This window comes from Tursiops truncatus, chromosome 16 (genome assembly GCF_011762595.2).
Source record: "Tursiops truncatus isolate mTurTru1 chromosome 16, mTurTru1.mat.Y, whole genome shotgun sequence".
NCBI lineage: Eukaryota > Metazoa > Chordata > Mammalia > Artiodactyla > Delphinidae > Tursiops > Tursiops truncatus.
Genome location: NC_047049.1, coordinates 14,207,199 through 14,225,533, shown reverse-complemented (window position 1 = coordinate 14,225,533; position 18,335 = coordinate 14,207,199). Strand labels below are relative to the sequence as shown.

Here is an 18,335-nt window from a genome sequence, read left to right as displayed (position 1 = left end):
TGCGAACAACCCTATGCTTCGTGGCCAAGTCAAATAAGTTGTTTTGTATTATCTGTGCTACAGCACGTCTCTAGCGCAGAAAATGTAGCTTTGGTGGTACTTGCTTTTACGGGAAGAAACTGAGGGAGAAGAGAAATAGGGGGGTTTTCTGGGTGATGAAATTATCATTAAGCTTTCAGGTATCCAACAGCTGTCTGTGACAAAGATGCTAAAACTCTTTGAGTAAATCGTATCCAATAAGTTTTCTATATTTCTGCAGGGAATCTTTAGTAATCAGTTTTGTGACTTTTGGCCATGAGGAGAAAAAGAAATAGAAATCTAGATGTTCAACCAATCCTTCGCCAGTAGAACCACACCTTAAAACTCCAGACCAACACCTTGTGAATTTACTTCATGTAGAATTGTGCAGGTACCTCCACCTTCAGGAGTGAATTACAGAAGTTGCCTTACATTCATCCTGAAATCTAAGAAGCTCTAAGTCAACTGCTCAGGTTCCCAGGGCAGGAAAGGTCACCCACCATGCTTCCATTTACTTATGCCCACTCTTGCTTCAGAAAAAATCTTGAGATGAATTCGAATGTAGCTTTGATGCAACAGAATAAATGTAAAAATTAGAGAGGGTATTTGGGGCCAAAGAAAGGTAAGACAGAGGTAGAGGTGCAGTCAGTACAAAACGCACACATACACCTGGCTAGATGAAAGCTAAGTACTTGGCTCTGTGCTTTCTAGAAACCACTGGGAAGAGGAGGGAAGTAACTAGTTCCACAATTCACGATATACCGAAAATCAGAAACAAGATAGATTCTCAGAAGAAAATCTACTGTGGGAGGCGGAACAATGACCCATGAAGGTGTGTACACTCTAGGCCCTGGAACCTGAGACCTAAGGCTATGTCACCTGACATGGTAATAGCACCTTTGCAGATGTGATTAAAGTTGTGGGCCTTGAGGGGGGTAGATTATCCTGCACTATCCAGGTGGGCCCAATGTAATCCCAAGGGTCCTTAAAAGTGGAAGCGGGAGACAGATAAGGAGGTGAGAGCAATACAATGGGAGAAAGACTGGACCAGCTTTTGCTGATTTGGAAGATGGAGGGAGGGGCCATGAGCCAAGGAATGAGGGCAAAAGACAATAAAGTATATTTGCCCCTAAAGCTTCTGGAAGGAACTCAGCCCTGCGGATGCCTTGAGTTCAGCTCAGTGGAATTGGGGCAGTACTCCTGACTTCCAGAACTGGAAGAGAATATGTCTGTGTCACTTAAAGCCACCACGTTTGTGGTAATCTGTTACAGCAGCAACAGAAAATGAAAACACTATGAAACGGCAGTAAAGGTTTTGCAGATGCAATCTGAAAATGGGCCAGGACTTAAATTTCAATTCAACCATTTACTAACCATGACATTTTGGGCATGTACCTTAACTTTTCTGAAGCTTAATTTACTCTGGTAGAATGACAGGAAGTCCTTCCAATGGTTCCTGAAGGATTATGTACGTGTACCTGGCACCTAGCACCTGTTTACAACTGTTCCAGATTCCTAGATGAGGACAGAGCTCATCAGTGCTGTTGTTTCCCGTTCTGCTCTGACCTTGAGACCTCTATGAAGCCCTAGGGTAGAGATGAAATACACTGGTATTTCCCTTAGAATCCATCTGCTAATAACTTGACAGATGAAATGCTTTTGTCCTGCGGTCACTAATTCACCTATTCAAGGTCTGTATGTGCTCAATAATCTCACAATTAACATCGGGCTTACACCTTCCATTAGGACCGAAGAGAGATTTCTCCTGTGAGTCCTCTACATCTTCAAGCAGAAAAATGAGTTTTACAGGACAATGGACTCAAACCCATGGAAAAACAGTTCAAGGCAATTCTACAGGTCACTACATATGATCCCTATACGATGTCCTCTGCTGGCCTGGCTGGCATCAAGCCTGTGTAAATTTAAGGAGGTGCTGTCTGCAGCCTCAGAAGCAAATGTCAAGCCATGATGTTTATAGCTCGAGAAATTGAACTCTAATTACTTCAGGGAAACACAGGTAAATTCTAGAAATTATCCCAAATGCTGCCTGGCCTCCTTCAGTCAAACCTTGCTTCTTCAAGGGTTCCCAGAAGATGAAAAATTAAAATTACACAGGCTCTCTTGACTTTACTAATTTGCCAAACTCCCCCCTTTGCCCCTACCCTCAAAGGACAGCCCTGTGGTACCTGAGCCCCAAGCTTCAAGCTCTGCTCAGCCGAATATTAATTTATCTTCCACACATTGAAGGAGCCTAGTTTCTGTGCCCTGGGAGGGGGGGTGGGGATGGCGGAAGACACATGGATGTCTGAATGGTAACAGCCTGCACTTGCACAAACAGACTTCAAGCAGAAACATATGAAAAGAGGATCTCCTATTAATCCTTAATAGGGTTTCAGGCTTCCTAAGGAAAATTATGTTCAATAGTAAATACACACTAGGTCATTTTTCTTCCAGGCAAGTTGTTTTAAGGTCAACAGAGACTTTGAGCTCAGCAAATAACTAGTCCCTAATATCTTCCTTCCTAGATGGGGCATCGCTCGGGAGATGGAATTGTGGTGTTACATGTCAAAAGAATAAATCACTTATTCCACCGCTATCAGATGATAATTCCCCCCTTTTTTCAGAAAATCCCTACTCTTGGTAGTGATCCATTCTCATGTTTAACATCCTCTTGTCAACAGTACCCTTCCACCCCACTCCATACCCCATTGCACCCCACCATCCCAGTTTCTACATTTTACCTAAAGCTCTCAGCTGCATTTAAAACTACATTCCTCCTTTTTTTTCCCTGTAGGGCAGAGCAGCTGTTTTCCATGGCTCGCATAAGCCATTTTCTAATAAACTGTCCCCTCAACCACTCCACTCAAACAGGGCTTATTTTGACCCATTCACAGTGAACTCAAGGGTCTCCTCTGAGCCCTCCCACCAATCCCCTCCCTGGCTCTGAGCCCCATGGAGGGCGTGGCTTTGGCCTTTCGGCCCACACCTCCCCTCCATCACTTTCTTTTTCCCATCTTCACTTTGATGATACACTGCTTGCACCATAAGAAGGTGAGCACCTGGGATTATGCCTGGCACAAAGCAGATGTTCAGAAAATATGTGTTGAATGAGTGAGTGAATAAATGAATGAATGAATCCAGTGCCACACACTATGGCTCCAATCACCTAGAGACCAATACTCATCATGGACATCTTGGCGTTACAGTTGGGCACAGGTGAGCAGAAACAGCAGCCCCCGTCTAATTCCTCCAGACACTGCACTAACAGCTATGTTCGTCTAGAGCCGGTCACTGTGCCTGACGCTTCATAAGCCTGGGTCACTTAATACCCAATAACCTGACCAGCCAGGTTAGTCTTATTTTACAGTGGAGGACCCTGGGGTTCAGAAAGGCCAACATCCAGCCAAAATCACGGAGCTGGTAAGAGTTAGAGCCCGATTTTGAAGAGAAGACCACAGACTCTCCAGCTCACGCTCACCCCCACAGCAATGAAAGAATTGATGCTCCGTCTTTTATTTTAGTTCTGGGGCATTTGCCGCCATTTTGCTGTGAACCGTGCACACAAGAAGCCGAAATCTGATTTAGGGGGATATAAGGGATCTTTACTAGGCCCAGTAAAGTGTAATGACAGAATCAGTGGGCATTCTTTCGGTTTAATAGTGCTTGCAGTTTAAAAGCATAAAAAAAATAATATCTGTTGTTACTGTTCAGTAAGGCCCAAATGCAATCCTACGACACAGCCGTGTTCATCTCGGCCCAGGCTGGGCATCCCACCTCCCCAGGCTGTGTACACCATCACCCCTCATCGAGAAGTGAGGGGGGCAAAAAGTGGGGCTCCCCAGACCCACAGGGAGAAGCCAGCAGCCCCTCAAGCACCCTTTCCTGGCTGCAGGGACCGCTCCTAAGGCTGGGGACAGGAGGCACCAGGCAGCAGCTGGCCTGGCCAGGATCATCTCCTCGAGTGCCTTCCCACTGTGCCCGGCACCCATCGGCTCCGGGAAGGGCAGACACACATGTGGGCCCCTTCCCGGAGCTGATGGGTGCCGGGCACAGTGGGAAAGGGAGTGAGCCCTGAAGTCAGACCAGGGGTTCCAATCCCAAGAGCCCCTGCTGCTGTTTCAGCTCTGCATTTCCCCAAATATGAAACACAAGCACCAACAGCAGGGCTGTGGGCAGATTAAGGCCCAGAACCCAGTGCCTGGCACAGAGTTCAGTGCTCAATGAAGGGCCGATATGAGTGTTGCCATTACTACTCTCAGGGTGCTCTCAACGCCGGCCCTCTCTCTCCAATCATAGCTTTGTGAGGCAGGTAATGGGGCAGGTCATGTCTCTCCTCTTTCACACGAAGGGACAGGTGTACGGGAAGCAAGTGCCAAGGAGGGTCACAACTTCAGCTGGGCTCTGGAGGCACCTGAGGCCAGCACACCCTGCCCCAATGTGGACAAGGACACTACGCCTGGCTCCCTCAAGAGGGCGCTCTCCCACGCAGCCTGGAATAGAGTCCCGTGGACAGGCAGCATTTCGTGGCACCTCTTGTATACCCAGAAAACACCCCTTCCTGCTTCCTCTGAGCCGAGGGATGTTGGGGAGCAGCCTAGAGAGAGCCCCGGGCCTGAGGCTTGTGGAGTGGACTCGTAAAGGTGCCTCGGCAACCAGTCGCCCGGGACCAAGGGTGCTGACCTCCAACTTGGTCATCCAGCACCTAGCTCAGTGCCTGGAGCACTGGGTTCAACAAGGACACCAACCTTCCAAGGACCAGGGTCACTAAGCACCTACAATGCAAGATGCTGTGTGGGGGGCTTCCCTGGTGGCGCAGGGGTTGGGAGTCGGCCTGCCGATGCAGGGGACACGGGTTTGTGCCCCGGTCCGGGAAGATCCCACATGCTGCGGAGCGGCTGGGCCCGTGAGCCATGGCCGCTGAGCCTGCGCGTCCGGAGCCTGTGCTCCTCAACGGGAGAGGCCGCAGCAGTGAGAGGCCCGCGTACCACAAAAAAACAAACAAACAACAAAACAAAACAAAACAACAAACAAGATGCTGTGTGTGAAGCAGTGGCTGTAGCGGGACAAGGAAAAAGATGGAGATGCAGCCCCGCTGAGACACTGCATCTGACCTCCCACCAGCTGCACCCATCACCTGCCCTCTCCTGCGACCAGCAATGAGCTGGGAGTGAAACAGCCTCTGCATATGTATTTGTGCAGGTCAAGGCTCACGGTGATCTTGGCTCACGGGATCACAGCACTTCTGAATCTTGAACGTCCGTGTGTGGTTGAGTAACCCACATCATAGCCCCACCATAGGCGCTGCCCGTCCCACACTCCCTCCTGAGAACCCAAGATGCTTCCACTTGGAAAAAGTGACAAGAAAAGCAGAGTAAAGCATGTCAGCTTTCCTTATTTGAATAGCTCAGGTCAAAGATTGCTCCGAAGGTCATTTTAGAAGGAGGATTTCTATTCAAATAATTGCTTTAAAACACTGCTTTGCTTTGCATTTTTTTCCAGCATAACTCAGACAAATGAATTCCAATCTCAGGCCAAGCTCAGCCTATGGACAACAGGCTGTCTACTTCCTCTGCACACTGAGGGCGAGGTTCCGCCCGGCAGTGGGGCCAGTAAATAGATACATGTTGGTCATGGCTCAGCAGCCTCTGTTTCTGAGGAGCTATCACCTGGGCAGACCTTAGAGTCCTTCACAGTGGATCCCACAGCCCTCCCAACAGAGCCCGACCTTAGTGCAGCCGAGAAACTGCCCAGGTGTTTTCTTCTCCCCTTCCCCAACCTGGGCTAACAGTCACCTGTCACAGCTGTGAGGCCTCTCCTAGGTCCCCTGCTGAGTCTCAGTGCCCCACAGGGCCCACCTGGCTGCTCACTCCTCATCCTCAGCTTGCAGAGCCCTCAAGCAGGGCGAAGCTCAATAGCCTAGGTCATCACCTGGTCAACATACCTTAAGGCGGTGGGTTTCCAGGTGTGGACCCCAGACCAGCAGCAGCATCACTGGGACTGATCTAGAAATGCAAATTATCCAGCCCCACCCGGACCTCATAGATCAGAAACTGATCTTGACTGCAGGCTAAAATTGGAGAACCACTGCCCTGGAGCAACGGCACCTGGGAGAAGTCCGGAACCCCCTCTTCCAGGAGGTGTGCGCATACACTCCATGTTGATGCCCTGGGCCCTGCAAAGCCCCCGGCACTCCAGTCCTGCTGAGCCAGTGAATGGACCAACCACCCACCAGAACGCTGAGCAGAAAACTTTCTCAAACCATATCTGTAGCTAAAAATGTTTCACCTCAATTTTTTTTTTTTTTTTTTTTTTGCGGTACGCAGGCCTCTCACTGTTGTGGCCTCTCCCGTTGCGGAGCACAGGCTCCGGACGCGCAGGCTCAGTGGCCATGGCTCACGGGCCCAGCCGCCCCGTGGCATGTGGGATCTTCCCGGACCGGGGCACGAACCCATGTCCCCTGCATCGGCAGGCAGACTCTCAACCGCTGCGCCACGAGGGAAGCCCTCAACTCGAATTTTTGAACTTGGAACATGGAAGAGGCATTTCCCATTTGCTTTGGTCTACTTCCACAGAAAGGTTTTCTAGCATGACAATATCAAGATCCTTTGCTGGAGTGAACATCCACAGAGAGATGACATTCTCTCTCCCCAGCCCCCATCCTAAGAAGTTTAAGGCTGTTAGATGGAGTCAGCTAGCCGTCCAATAGGAATTCCAACTGCTGGATGCTCACAGAACTCTCCATGCTTCCCGGCATTTCCGATTCTAAGGGTTATCCCAGGCCCGAGGTCACTACAATGCTTTAGTTTCCGTCATGGCAAATGATGATGGAGTTGGGAGAGCAGAGAGGGGCTGCACTGAGATGGCCCACATTCCAAGGACCAGACATTTACCTGTGACACTCTGACCAAGCCCCTACCACGGAGTCTTGGGCACAAAGTGCTTTTACAAGTCATTACAGAGTTCTGCCTGAGCTGAATACGAGGCTGAAATGCTTTGTTGAGCTAGAAACCAGAAGGAAGGTGTTGTCAGGAGGGCATCTCTCAGGGCAGGAAACCAAGCTGAGCCAGATCCCCTTGCCACACAGGCCCAGGGTGACAGCTGATGGGAAGCTCAGCAGCTTTCTGGTTACTGATACCCATTTCCAACTGGAAGGGCTATGGCCCCGGCTCCCATCCCCACCTCCCCCAGCCTCACCATCCTGACATACTGCAGTGAACAGGTTGGGCACGAGGCAGCCACACACCCACCCAGACTGTCTTAGTTCCAGGAGGCCACGGAGACGCTTGTGCACACACGTCTTCCAGCCCAAGATGATTCTGGTCCTAGGGTAGCAGTTCTCAAAGAGAGGTCTGGGGACCCTGGCAATCTCAGAGAGCCTTTTAGGGTCTTGAGGTCAAAACTATCTTCCCAGCCATACTGAGTTCTGATTTATCTTTCTAACTCTCAGGCTCTCAAGAGAGTACCATGGAGTTTTTCCAGAGGCCACGTGACGTGGGATACTGCAAAAGTCTGAGGCAGGTAGAAGAATCAAGGCGTCTTCCGGTCCGACATTAGATTTATAAAAGTGTAAAATGATGCCATGCCTCTCCCTAAATTTTTTTGTTCTGGAAAAGGTAATGATTTTTAAAAATAAAACGATGTTGTTATTTATGGTAACATGTAACGGGCATCTTGGTGTTACTTTTAAATGAAGTGATAAATACGTAAACACTTCTTCAGCTTTGATTCCCAGTATGATAAGTATAGATAGACTTAGCCCACAGATGCAAAAGTCCTTTGGGATCCTCAGTAATTTTAACAATATAAAGGAGTTCTGAAACTGAAAGGTTTGAAAACTACTGTTCTAAACAGAAGTGAAATACTTTTTTTTTTTTTTTTTTTTTTTTAATTTGCGGTACGCGGGCCTCTCACTGTTGTGGCCTCTCCCGTTGTGGAGCACAGGCTCCGGACGCGCAGGCTCAGCGGCCATGGCTCACGGGCCCAGCCACTCTGTGGCATGTGGGATCTTCCCAGACCGGGGCACGAACCCGTGTCCCCTGCATCAGAGGCGGACTCTCAGCCACTGCGCCACCAGGGAAGCCCTGAGAAGTGAAATACTTTTGATGAGGGGCACTTAAGTCTTACTTTGACAAGATCCAAAGTTCTCTTACTTACAATTTTTGTTTTAAAATGAATAAATAGAGAGTTAAAAACAAAATCACCTCCAGTCTCCAATTCCACACACTCTGAGGAAGGTGATGTGGGTGGTTTTCAAGAGACGCACACATTGCATCTGAAGCAGGGGCACAGCGGACAGAAGCCGGGCTCTGCAGCCCTGCAGACTCTCCGGGTGCTCGTTCCAGCGGCACCACGTGGGTGACTGCAGAAGTTGCTCAAGATTGCACCTCCTCATCTGCGAACGGGGGACGAGGACAGCCCTCACTTCCGGGGTCGCTGTGAAGTGCTCAGCACAGTGCCTGGCGCACTGCGAATGTCACATAAATGTTACCCTCTTCGTCATCATGTTCATCACCATCATTGTCACCCACAGCTTCCTGCAATAATGTCCCTGGCTCTGCAGATTCTGGGCCCCTGAGTCCTGTACAACGAGCCACCCTGCCCCCCCCTTGTGGCTTGCTTCCTAACAGGATGATCGGATGATTCATGGCACAGAACCACCCAGACGAGAGGAAGGTTCAGATTCAGCGGCACTGAGTCAGTGACTGCCCTTTGCTGGATGGCTCACATCACTGACTCAGACACAAGCACCTCTAAGGACCCTTTATTCACAGTTACTCTGGGTCACTGAAGCAGCACGTGTCCCCATGAGGCTGCCAGGGGTGCCCCCACTGCGTATTCAGTTTAAACAATAGTGAATCTAGGACTCCAGGCCCAACAAACTCGTGGCCAGCTCCATCCACGTCTCAGTGGGTATCTTTGTATGCTGATAACTGTTTATTCTAGACAGAAATGCTCTTGAGATGACACACGGTCCAAACACCTCTGGACTTTGTCTACCACCGCCTCTGCCCCCCACTTTTCCCTAATGGTGCCGACTGAAAAGATGGTGATGTACAAAGCTTAGCAACACAGCTTCACATAATGGAGTTGGAATTTCCATGCGCCGCTTAATGCTGTGGGTGCATAAAAGTGTAAAGCAGTAAAAATCTACCCCTTCCACCCACAAATCCTGCCTTAAAGGTCTCTGTCTGCTACTGGAGCAGGGATGGCGGGGGGATGCTGTATTTGGAATCATAAGCTTTCTTTGTCCTCTGTGATCAAAACTTGTGGAAGGTGTGAGGGAGAAAGAAAAGCATTTATTGAGTCTTTGCTTTGTTAGGTGGCAGGCACTGTGATGATGCTGTTGCAGAGACATTGCATTTAATCCTCATGGCTGCCCTGTGAAGATGGAGTCGTTACCTCCCTTTGTAGATGCAAAACTGAGGCCACGGGCTGCCCATGTTCTACAACTATCATAACCAGGATGCGAGCCCAGGGTCGCCTCACCCACAAACACATCGACAGTTACTGGGGAAGGAAAAAAAAAGTCCCAACTCCAGCTTGGTGTGGTACTTTTCACATTGATGGTTCTTTTAAATTCTTGTTTTCCTTGGATGTAAAATTTTCTGCGTAATTAATTGCTTTCGGAAATCACAGAGCAATTTCCCATTCACTGAGGTGGAAATGCCTCGTAGAAATGTAAGTGTCAACGTGACTGCAGGATATCTAACTTGGGGTAGTGCCTGAGTGGGGGTCTGGGGTTTCCTTGGGTGGAGCAGGACCCCAAGCCTGGCTGTGAGACCCGGGCTCTAGTCATACACGACAGCCACCCGGTGACGGGGGGCAGATTTCCCCGCACAAAAATGAGACAGCTCTGGGTCACAGGCTATGGGAACTTATGTCAACTGCAAACCATGCATGATCAAAAGAAGTCTTGTGTCCTGTGGAGGCCGGGACAGTGAGGTAACAGCCTCAGCTTAAGGGGTCATCATGCCAGCCAGCATGGGATGCCCTTGGACCCCAAAGGATGTTGGTCTGGATAAGGGGGCAGCCCTCTAGGAATACTGGGGTCTCCCTTTCCCCCACTCTTTGCTCCGTGGATAAAGCACATTTGAAAAAGAGAACGATATAAAACGGAGGCATCCCCTTCCCTTGAAAGAAAAAAAAGAGACTGTAAATCTGTATGGTTGGGTTTCGGTCCAGACTTGAGCGGGGAGCTAGTTTACGCTGCCTAGGAACTTCACGGGTCCTAGTGCGTGAAATGCTCACTGGGCAGAGCAGAAGGGTCCCCTTTGAAGAGGAACAGGCTGCACAAAGCAGCAGAGGGGATCAATTGGGTTCTTAGACAAAGTGGCCTGAAATCTGGGTTCCAGAAACTCCCTTCAAGTCCCCACCCACTCCCACTTCAGCATATCTGGGAACAATTCCAAGCTTCTCCGCCCCACCCCCCCACCCCCACCACCGGCACGTTTTATCAGCACTGCATTCAAGATGCAATCACAGAATGGAAGTTCTCCTATGATAATGAAATGGCCAGAGGGCAAGGAGAAGGCAGGAAGGCAAACACCTGGATGACCCCCCCCCCCCCCCCGCCCCACCCTGGTGACATAACCATGGGTTGTTTAGAGCTGGTTGTAGCTCTGTGACAGCAGAGAATTCATCACCCATGAGATACACAGCCAGGTCCCTGACATCTGCTGCCTGGGGGGAAGTGAGGGTCAAGGACTCTAAACTCCAGTGACACTTCAGCAGGGAGTTAAGAGTCCAAGCAACCAGGTCCCTGGGAGCTCCTGGGTGACGGTCACATGACTTACACACCTAGGACCCTCGGGTCAGACAGCCTGTGCTCAGTGAAGAAGAAAACCAGTGTGGTCTGGAAAGATTTTTTTCCTGTTTGTAGAAATGATTTGCAATCAGTAAGCCGTCACAGAGAAAGCACTCTATAATAAGCAATGAATGCTCAAAAGGAAATTAAAGTGAGAACTTAATGACCACATATTACCTGAGTAGCTTCTTTTCTTTTGTAATGTTTTAAGTGATGCTAGGAGGCTGTGATGGACATTATGTCCTAACGCTCTGTGAAAACTATCTTTAAAACTGATGCTGTCTTAGTTACTGAGCCATAAAGAGCGTCCAGACCCGAGGCTGGATGGGATTATCATTCTGCCCGTCTGGAACTAAAGGTGGTAAGGCTGAATGGTATAAGAACATTGTATTCTTGTCATGAAAGACAATCATTTGGAAAGAATGACAGAAGCCAGATTTTGGAGTTGGCAAGATCAGGCTGGTTCCTAGCTCCTCCACGTGGGCTGAGATCATGGGGCCCAGTGCCTCTCATCGTTAAAACCCAGTAAACGGGTTGTTGTTCCCACATCTTCCTCAAATCCACAGCCCTGGGCCTCTGTCCCGTTTCTACCCCTGGTGGTCTCTCCCGTGCCTCTCGTCCTTCCAGCCCAGCTCAGATGACAGCTTCTCCAGGAAGCCTTGCTGACCCTCCAGGCCAAGGCCAAGTTGGCTGTTCTTACCTCTGTCCTCCCGCAGCACTTTGCACCTTCCTGACCACAGACTCCACGCCAGGCTGTAATGACCGTATGTGCACCTGCCTTCTTTTCCGCACAGCCAGTGAGGAGCCAGGTCTTTACTCCTGGCACAGTAACTGCAGACCAGCTGGTTGGATGGATGGATGGGTGGGTGGGTGGGTGGATGGATGAATGGACAGATTTCCTATGTGCTGACTCTATCCTCCTGGTCACCCCTCATCTGGTCCACTGCAAGCACATCCTATCTGGCCTCCTGGCCTCTCCCCACCCCAATCCTTGCCCCACACTGCCACCTGGGCACTCTCTGAAGTCCAGCTGATCATATCTTACTTCCCCTGCCCCTTGTAGGATAAAATCCAACACTTCAACATGGCACCGGAGGCCCTCAACCTCTTGCCTTTGTATCACACTAATTTTTCTCCCTCCGCCTCCAGGACAGACCCTAGACCGCCTCCCACTCCCTTCACTATGTCCTCCCAAACCCGAGTGCCTTCTTTCTGCTTGATGTTCCCTACTTCTCACCTGCTGAGGCCCAGTCTGAATATGGGTCCTGAGACCCTCCACTATGACACCTCCTCCCCCAAAGAAATATGGGGCTCTCTTTGGGCTTTCTGGGTGGATACAGTTCCATTCCTTTTCCCTCCACTTTCATACTCAAAGGCAGCAAAAGACAGTCCTGCGGTCAAAATTCCATCTGTCCATGTGGTTCTAATAACTGGCAGAATGTACAAATGTAAAGGAGTGTCTGAATCTCTCTGTCTCAGGGCTAAGAGTGGCCAGTGTGACTCTGGTGAGGACGTGGGCAGGTGAGGGAAGGGGTGAGGGGAAGCAAGTGGAGCCCCTGAGCTTGGGCAGGCACCGGGAGGGGCTGGCTGGGGAGAGTGAGAACGCTGAGTAAATCTGGACGGGCGTTTTTTAGCAACAGGCTCCAGCAGGAACAGACAAATGGCTTCACACCCGTCCCTGCCAAAGGAGAGATAAGGAAAGAGATAGAAGGCAACAAGATAGAGCAAATTGCAGCGGTTTCCCGCCTGATTCACAGCTCAGGTTACCCCTGTTAGCCAGGGATGCAGTGAGCTCAGACCCTGCTTAGCCAGCGCTGCGTGGATGCACAGGCTGGGGGTGGAGGTTTGGAAGATCCACCAGGAGGTGTGTTCCTCCCCGCATCCAGCAGGTGCTGGAGGACGTCCGTGCTTTTCGCTTAATGAATCACCGTACACACACAGGAGCCCCCTACCTCACCTGGAGTCCAGGGGGCCTCCAGCCAAGAGATGGGGGGGCCGGAGCGGGGCAGGCAGCTCGCGCAGGTGGGGCGCATTAAAAAACAAGCTATTCTAGGCTTCCCTGGTGGCACAGTGGTTGAGAGTCCGCCTGCCGATGCAGGGGACACAGGTTCGTGCCCCGGTCCGGGAAGATCCCACATGCCGTGGAGCGGCTGGGCCCGTGAGCCATGGCCGCTGAGCCTGCGCGTCCGGAGCCTGTGCTCTGCAACGGGAGAGGCCACAACAGTGAGAGGCCCGCGTACCACCAAAAAACAAAAAACAAAAAAAAAACGAGTGATTCGGCATTCTGCATCGCTAAAGACACCCATGTAATCATTTGAAATGAAAACTGCTCAAATGAACTAGAAAATGTTCTACTTGTATTTTCTCATATTCCCGAACCTTTCTTTCCATGGTTCAGAAGTTTGCATTGTCTAACTGCTGATTTCCATTTGTGAATGAATCAGCGTAAAATAAAATTGAGTGCCAAATTAATCTACCCTTCTAGTTTTAGGCATTAATTATCCTCTGAGCCATTTTCTCCTGCACTTTGCCACATGTCAAGACAGGCCCGGATACAGTGGTGTAGAATCCAGTTTTCAGCTCAGGAATGTGGCCCAAACAGCAGAGGATGTCCCTGATTTCTAAGAGCCACAGTTTACTGTGCAAAACAGGACTGATTCCAAGCAAAGGAAATACATTCCTCACCTTTCAAAGGTGCACTAACACTGTCAGACCAAGTAAGTTACTGGAGAAGAAATCTGCTGCATGGTCTTGTGACATGTTTCCTCAGTTGTCCCAGTTAACAAATTAACAACATATTTCCTCTAAGTATAACAGGGTCAGCCTCAGTGTGGAAAATGCGGTGCTGGCTAGGGCAGAATTTTGAAAATTACATATGCTGTTCTTCTGGAGCTATACCAAGGGAGATCTTCTTGGCTGTGCTAAAAACAAACAAAAAAACCCCCCAAAAACCAAACAAACAAAAAAGAAAACCAAAAAACCCACCACCACCAACGAAAAAAACAGGTCTCCAGGATACAATTATAGGATCCTTAGTCCCTAAGGAAAGGTAGAACCATATGTACTTGGTCACTTGGTAAAAGCTACCGCTCTTGGAAACAATGAGGATACAGAGCCTGGGCACCGGGAAGAGCAAGTATATCTTGGTGGGGGAGGGGCTAGGCAAAAAGCCTTGGAGACAGAGGGCAGAGGCCCTGATCCCTTCCCTTCTGAAGTTCAGCATTATCAGAATCTTTCCAAAAGCTATGAGGTACCCTTGACCAAGCACTGTTGAAGCCTTAAAAAGGCAATGTGGAACAACATGGATTGACCTGAAGGACATTATGTTAAGTGAAATAAAACAGTCACAGAAGGACAAATACTGCATGATTCCACTTTACATGAGGTATCTAAAATCATCAAACTCGTGGAAGCAAAGAACAGAATTGTAGCTGCCAGGAACTAGGGGGAGGGGTGAGCAGGTAGTTTCTTTTTTTTTTTTTTTCATTTTTATTGGAGTAGAGTTGATTTATAATATTGTGTTAGTTTCAGGTGTACAGCAAATGAATCAGTTATACATGTACATATATCCACCCTATTTTAGATTCTTTTCTCATATAGGCCATTACAGAATACTGAGTAGAGTTCCCTGTGCTGTACGGCAGGTTCTTATTAATTATCTATTTTATATATAGTAGTATGCATATGTCAGTCCCAATCTCCCAATTTATTCCTCCCCCCCCCTCCTTATCCCCTGGTAAGGTAGTTTCTGATGAGTGGGAATAAAACTTCAGTTATACAAGATGAATAAGTCCTAGAGATCTACTGTACAATATTGTGCCTATAGATAATACCATATCGTGCACTTAGAAACCTGTTAAAAGAGTAGACTTCACGTTGTGTTCTTACCACAATAAAACAAGAAAAGAGAGAAAATGCAAATACAACACTCAAATCCATCTAGGCTACATTGCCAGGAAAGGGAGAGTCTGAGATACTGTGTGCTCAAGTTGGAGGGCTGGCTCTGGTGGGAACCCCTTAGGACCCAGCCCCCAGGGCAATATGTCACGCTTTGGGAAATAGTGGCTGCATGCTGAGTATGAACTAAGAGTTGTTACTCTGCACCCAAGATGCAGCACCTCTGCTGCAGGTGCAGAATGACCAAGAAGGGCACAGTCACCAAACCACAAAGCAACCTCTGGGCTGTCCACAACAGCGACACCGTGTGGCAGCAGCTAAACCCACAGGTCAGGCCGGCTGGCCAGTAGCCTCAGACTCCCTCTTTTCCTGGCATTGGAAGCAGAACAGGTTTTGGAAAATAACTGTATAATTCTTAGATGAAAACAGGAGGGGGCATGCTCAAGAGAAAGATGCTAGCCCTTTGGGTAATGAAGAGCAGCAGAGGCGCCTGAGTGATTAATGAGAAAAATTAAAGAGCTATGAACATATTTGTAGCACCCTGAGTCAGAGACCAAGGGCTGAGCTTAGCTTGGAGGTCAGAATTTGAGGGAAAGGAGGAGAGGCACAACTTTAAACTTTGTATATATAACCGCTTTCATCGGGAATAAAGGAATATGCTTCCTTTAGGACCAAACCCCAACCTGACATCCTTCCAGGCACTAAGGAAAGCAACCGGAGGACAATGAGTATGGGAGACACTGTGCTTCAGGGGAAGAACTGGAGGCTCTTAATCTCATCACATCCTTCTAATAACACCTCCGCATTTGCTTTTCTGCAGGCAAGCTTGGAGGCCTAAACAGTCAAGCTCTCGCCTGTCCCCAACCACCCTAAGAGGAAAGAAACCTGTCAGCTTCCCTAAAAGGGAAAAGGAGAAAAGAAAACAAAGTCAAAAGGAAAAGCTAAAGTTGCATCTCCTCTGTTTGAAGGCAAAACGCAGGAGAGAGGTTTTGCACAGAGGCACCGCTGGACCCTGGGGAAGGAAACCTGTGTGCTTCGAGTTGGAAATCATTAAGCGCAGGGAGGTTTCAAAGAGCTTCAGCAGCTCTTTGATAGTCCCTGATGTTGAGATGGCACTGGAGCATTTGCAATGTGAGCTTTCAAAGAATATGCTTTTTAGGAAGCGATTTTCCCTCTTGCTATCCCTTCGCTTTGGGGATATTCAAATTAGGCCTTTAGTCATCCCATTGGGGGTACCTCCATTCCTCCAAACGGGTCTGGGTCAGAGCAGCTTTAACATGAAACCCTGCCGAAGCCCCAGCTGCTGTTCCACGTAGTAGTAACTCCAAGGGCTTTGCCGAGATGGATTGAGATGAGATGCAATAAAAGGCATAAAATTAAAGACAAGACTAATAAAACCTGATGAAAGAAAACACCGCTAGCCTACCTAGCAGCTTAAATTACATTTACCACATCTGACAGGGAGGGGGTAATCATGAGGAATAAGCTCAGGCTCTGGAAAGAAATTACGGGATAAATAACTTAAGGACAGGTAACACCAGGGGAAGTCACTGATTCACCTTCCCAGAGAAGACGCGAGACGGTTTAAAACCCACCAATCACATGCAGGCAAATTTCACTTGGGAGGGCCCTAGAGGGTCTAGGATTTGGATTCCCAAACATCCCAGAGCCAGGAACCTGGCAGCAGCACCGAGACTGCTTCTGGTTGCAGTTTCCAGTCCAGCCCGACTTCACCCCACTGCCTGGTGGCTGTTGTCAGCACAGCCCGACCTCGGTGTGACCAGGCACAGTCAGTCATTAGGTGAGGGCTGTCCTATTGTCCCCTGTTCCTTTCTGCCCCATCAGCTTAGGCCACGCTATGCTGCCTCAACACAACCAGTTCCTGGAACCAGGCTGGTCCCCAGACAGGACCCAAACCATCCCATTATCTGCAGATTCCTCCTGCCACCTCCTTGGAACACACCAAGTTCCCAAACTTCCAGCTGTTTCTCACCACAGCTTAGCAGGGAAGCAATCTGATTCACACCAACTAACTGACTAATTCACACCAACTCTCCGAGGATTCTCTCTTTTTAGAGAGCAGGCCAGGTAATGCAAATGGACCCCTCACGGTGGGCTTTGAGCCTGCACAGGAGGTGTCAGGAGCCTCCTCTGGACCTCACGTGCAAGACAGACCGCGTGAGAAGAGAAGGAAAGGCTCCATCACCATGCTCTCTCCGCCTGCCGGCCATGGTCCAGTGGACGGAAGGCTCATGCACTGCTCCATTCCCTCCCCTGACAGCAGCCTCCCATCTCCAGGCTTCCTGGCTTGGACCCATCAGTGAACAGGATAATGTCTCCTGTAGAGACAGGGAGGGGCTGTCTGGCTTCAAGCCAAGGAAGACCCTGGAAAGTCCTGCTTTTAGCAGAGGGATTCCTCTGCTCAAAGACTAAAGGGACACAGGAACTTGGGATCTTCAGAGGACAGGTCTTCAGATTCTCTGTCCCCTGGCATCCTAATGCCAGGCTGAGCTCCCACAGCTTCTCCCTTGGTCCTGTCCTCACCACATTCATCTCGAGCAGGGCGTTCTTAGAGTCCCTGGCTGATTGCCTTCCCCAGGTTATAGCTGCGAGGAGGTCCTGCCTCTTCCTCAGGATCCTTAGAGCACAGTGATCCCTGATCCTAGCCCTCAGTTAAGAGGGTCTCAATGGAAGAGGGGCGTGAAGGTGAGGAAGAGTCTTTGGAGAAGTTGCATTGCCTGAGCACCTGACTCCTCCCAAGACAAGCTCGGCCATCTGAGTTCTTCCTCAGATAGCTTCCAACTTGGAAAAAAATGGAGGGATATTACTCCCCGAAAGTCTTCAGCATGAGGGAGTTCTACAGATAACAAGGACTTTTATTTTTCTTTGGTCACTATTAGAGCTAGTCTAAGGAAAGAATGGGACTCCATTCTATCAGAATAAAACTTAAACTGACAAAACTCAGCTTACCAGAATCCTCAAACTATCAGTTTTTTCCCTGCCCTCTGCTCTAGAAACGGGAAACTTACAAGAAAACAAACACAAAGTCACACCCTCATCTACTTGTCCACCTGTGAACATTTATCAAGTGCACAGGATTTTGTCAGCGGTGGCATTTGAAGATTCCTGGCTCTATCCTGGGGGCAAAGTACAGGTGTTGTCCGATGATGCCCCCTCTGCATCTCTGTCCTGTGCTCTGAATCTAGCACCAGCATTGCCTCAGGCGGCAAAGAGTCAAGTCTCTGCTTATCAAAATCTACTTGCTTTCTGATCAGCAATGAATTCAACCCAAAGTTCTGGAAGGACTCACATCAAATTGTTGACAGTGATGGCTGGGAGCAAGAGGAAACTTCCCTTTCCCTCTACTAATTCTATATTGCTTTTTTGCTTTAAAAAAACACACACACACACACATAGAATATATTCATGGAGTCCTTCAAACATTAAAATAAATTAATAAATGGCCAAAAAGGAAAAGGAAGTGACTCTTCAACAACACTGCCAGGTTTCGATGGGGGCTGAGATCCGGAAGCACGGAAGGCATCTATTCTCAGCCACATCGTTGACTGAATGGCCCAGAGCAGACCCAGGCATTCTGGAAGTTCTCCTCTTAGGG

The 18,335-nt window shown here is 49.1% G+C and overlaps 1 protein-coding gene across 1 annotated transcript in view; it reads right to left on the bottom strand.

Moving 5' to 3' along the window:
* GFRA1 (GDNF family receptor alpha 1) overlaps window positions 1-18,335 on the bottom strand; it is a 213,269-nt gene that overhangs the window by 54,613 nt on the left and 140,321 nt on the right. The gene's annotated exons all lie outside the window — the stretch shown is intronic.